General features: G+C 36.1%; 1 pseudogene; it reads left to right on the top strand.

Annotated features, from left to right (window-relative positions):
* The first annotated feature begins 2,105 nt into the window (after nucleotides 1–2,105).
* LOC112485346 lies at nucleotides 2,106–2,222 on the top strand (annotated as a pseudogene).
* The last annotated feature ends 1,769 nt before the right edge of the window (nucleotides 2,223–3,991 follow it).

The raw sequence follows: 3,991 nt of genomic DNA, 5'->3' as shown, positions 1-3,991 counted from the left end.
ATGTGAAGGGAATATTGGGCCATACTAAGGACTTTGGATTCTCTCCAGAAGTGAAGTAGAAATACTGAAAGATATGACCAGATATACATAGTATATAGAACACTCTGTCCCAAGCTCTGTGGTGTGCTCTGCCTTATAAACAAGAAGAGAAATACATCTGACTTCCAATTACACAATCTCTAAGACTCCCCTGTCAGAATGACTAGGTCATAATCCAGGTAGAAAGCTCTTTGGGAGTTCCTTTACTTTAAATCAAATCACATATCTCAATGACAATGTATCTCATCTCAATGACATGTAATTTCTCATAAGCATCGCCTTTTGTAAAGTAACTGGAAAAATATAATTCAAGTTCATTTCCAGAGAAGAATGAAAGAAAATAGTGGTGTTCCTGCATAATGTTAACCACAGTTCCTTTATTTAGCTTGCTAAATTCAATGAATCTCTAAACACTTAAATTACTTCCCTCATCCCTTTCTTCCTTCATGGTAAGAGCTCTATGCCATTTACTTGTTAAAGCCTCTTTTAAAACTCACTTCTTATTTTTGCCTGAAGATCCATAGGCTTTCTAAATAGAAGTGAAAAGAAGCAGTGAAGCATACAGTCAGTGATACTTAAAACTGATGACTCAACCCTAAAGAATGCCTGGGAGGTGTTGAAGGGCTCAGCCATGTACCAAAGCCCACAGTCTTGTGATAATCCAAACTGCCCAGATTCTACTGAAGTTCATAATTTCTGCTTGTCTAACTTTTTTTTCAGTGTCATACTGTCAGAATCTTCAGAACTTAAGGGATTTACCAATGTTTACTAATCTTACACCATTATCAAAAGGCAATGACACAGTTCTTACAGTATTGTGTGACCTCTGGTCATATAGTGCTCTGAGCAATGAAGATTTAAACAAGTTGCATGTGTGGGGTCCCCATGAACACTGAGACTTGCTCCAATATTCTTCAGAAAAACCCAGAACTACTGAGTCAAACAACAAAAAGTGAGATCTAGGCCACTCGTATAGAGATTACGTGTCTCCTATCAAAAAAATTTTTTTCTTCATGAAATTTTAACTTCAGAAACAAGCAGAAAAGGAGTGATTATCATCAAAAACTTCTTTTGTTCTAGATTACTATATTTTATAAATTTATCTACAAAAAGATACTCTTTTCTTCTTAAGTTGGATTAATTTATAAGCAGTCCAGCAGGAAGTTCAGATATCAGAAGCAAAAACATTTATTTTATTACACACATCTTCTTATCTGGGATCATGTAGGGTCTTAAAATTATCATTTAATTATGACTGAGGAAAAGCAAGATTTGAGGAAGATTGTAGGATCTGGCATGGTCCTTCAGAGAAGGTGATTGCCAGGGAAACTTAGCAAGTATGTGTTAGGTAAATTTGAATGCTGACAGATATAGAAACTGAGTGACACAGAACAAAATGGCAGAACACAAAATCAGAGAAGACACTCTCCAGTTCACTGTGGCCTTATATTATCAGTTTTAGAAATATTTTAAAGATGAAATGCTAGCATTTATCATCAAATATAGGTTAATATAGGAACTATGAGAGTTCTGAAGCTACAAACCCAGAAGTAATTATAAAAATAGAACTGATTTAGAGCACTTATCAAATATCAATACAATATTTGGCTATTTTGGAAAGCTGTTAACACCCAAAATTCATGTAGCCATGTTGTAGAAGAGAAATGGAAGTATATATGGGAAAAGAAACAGCCAAGTAAAGCCAGTTCTCACCATAGGGTATGCTTAGTGTAATATATTATTGTTGGACATTTTACTATCAAGACTTTTTATTCACATGGAAATTAATGAGTTTTAGTTTTTATTTTTACCTTATGAGTACATGATTACTACCTTAAAAATAGGCACAGAATGCATATGACTGGCTAGAATGTAATGTTAAATTCATTTTAAACCAAACTTTACAGTATTTTTTGCTCCCAAACAAAATAAAGAAGTAGAAACAAGGACCAATTAGATTGTCTTTTCTCTTATTTATTCATTTCAATATATCTCAAGAATTAACTATATTCAAGGTACTATACTAGCTTTGTGTCCACAGAGAAAGAAAAAAGCAAAGCTGTCTCATCTACAGCCATGCCACCCTGAACACGCCCAATCCCATCTGATCTCGGAAACTAAGCAGGGTCGGACCTGATTAGTACTTGGATGGGAGACCACAGGAAGACCAGATGCTGTAGGTGTTAAAATAAAAAAAAAAAAATTAAAAATTAAAAATAAAGCTGTCTCTACACAGGTATGTAGTAAAGGTGTGGTAAAGGGCCAAGCAAATCTCAAGAAGAGTTTCCTCTCATAGCATGATTGGGTAACTCTTAATGCCACCACTAGAGAAAGTAGTAATAAACTTATTCTCCCAAGTCATTGGTCTTCGGACTTTGGATGTTCTGTTTTCACCTTCCTCTTGTCCACTCTGCCTACAAGATTTCTTTAGCCCCACACATGCTCAGTCATTCAGTTAGAGTTATTACCAACAGTGTTGAAAATACTTCTCTTTACATTGCCCTAGCACTTCATTTAAACTTCTTACTTTATGTATTAATTTGCATTTTAATAATGGTCTCCAGTTTCACTTTCTTGTTTACCACTTTATTTTTCTGCCTTATTCCTGGCCTAAATAAGAACTACTTAGCTCTTTAAAGATAGAAGAGCTAAAATTTATGAACTTTATATCTTCAAATACGAATATACTTTAGATAATCTAAGAGGATCTCTATACTTCCATACTATTCCTCTCCAGGGAATCTCATTTATATCCAGTCTATCCCATATTTCATGGATGACCCACTTTACCAGCAGCTCTGTACCCGCTTCCTTTCATTGTTCTTCATATCTTTCCATGAAAGCTGACTCGCTTCAGCCTCAACTAATAACTAATAAAGCTTCTGTTTTCTTCTATGTCACTATCTTTCTCACTGCCCAGCACCTATTTCTTCATATTTCCTCTAAATGTTGTAGCCGCTAGCCCCCAATAGACACACGACTACTTAGCTCTTTAAAGATAGAAGAGCTAAAATTTATGAACTTTATATCTTCAAATACGAATATACTTTAGATAATCTAAGAGGATCTCTATACTTCCTTACTATTCCTCTCCAGGGAATCTCATTTATATCTAGTCTATCCCAAATTTCATGGATGATCCACTTTACCAGCAGCTCTGTACCCACTTCCTTTCATTGTTCATCATATCTTTCCATGAAAGCTGACTCACTTCAGCCTCAACTAATAACTAATAAAGCTTCTGCTTTCTTCTATGTCACTATCTTTCTCACTGCCCAGTACCTATTTCCTCATATTTCCTCTAAATGTTGTAGCCACCAGCCCCCAACAGACACACAGACCACCAGAAATCAGTGAGTTACAGGAAACACACTCTTTATTCAGCCAGCTGGGTCTGCCAGGGGTACACAGACCCCAAATTAAGCAGCCCCGAAATGTAGAGGTACAGAGTTTTTAAGCCTTAAACCTCGTTCTTCATTCTTTTTGAACACACAAGTCTATTTTTCTTCTTTTTACTAACTGTCAACCCACAGGTACGTTGTGCAAGCGGGGTGGGGGGGGTACAGAAGCAGAAAACTTATTGTTAGAAAGTTATGTTCCCATGGGCGATAGCCTATGTTTTCATGGGCGATAGCCAAGCAATAATTTTCCAGCCAGCACATTTCCCACTGGCCTTAGCAGAAGATCAAATCCTTGATTCTTCATGTGGAATTTGCTCATAGTCTCTATTTTGTAATACTAAATGTTTAATAGAATTAAACTTCCTTATATATGCAAACAAGAAATTGAGGAAACATGGGCCAAAAGTTAACAAGAAGAGGAGGATTAAAGGTCCAGCTATAGCAGATAGAAGGGTTGTTAGCCATGGTGACCAATTGAACAGCCTATGAAACCAGTTATTTGATTCTAATCTCTGTTTTTCCCTGGCATCTAACTTTTTCTGTACTAGTCG

The sequence above is a fragment of the Pteropus alecto genome, unplaced genomic scaffold (genome assembly GCF_000325575.1).
Source record: "Pteropus alecto unplaced genomic scaffold, ASM32557v1 scaffold270, whole genome shotgun sequence".
In the NCBI taxonomy this organism is placed as follows: Eukaryota; Metazoa; Chordata; class Mammalia; order Chiroptera; family Pteropodidae; genus Pteropus; species Pteropus alecto.
Note: the sequence above shows the minus strand (reverse complement) of the source record. Positions and strands in the feature narration are given on the sequence as shown.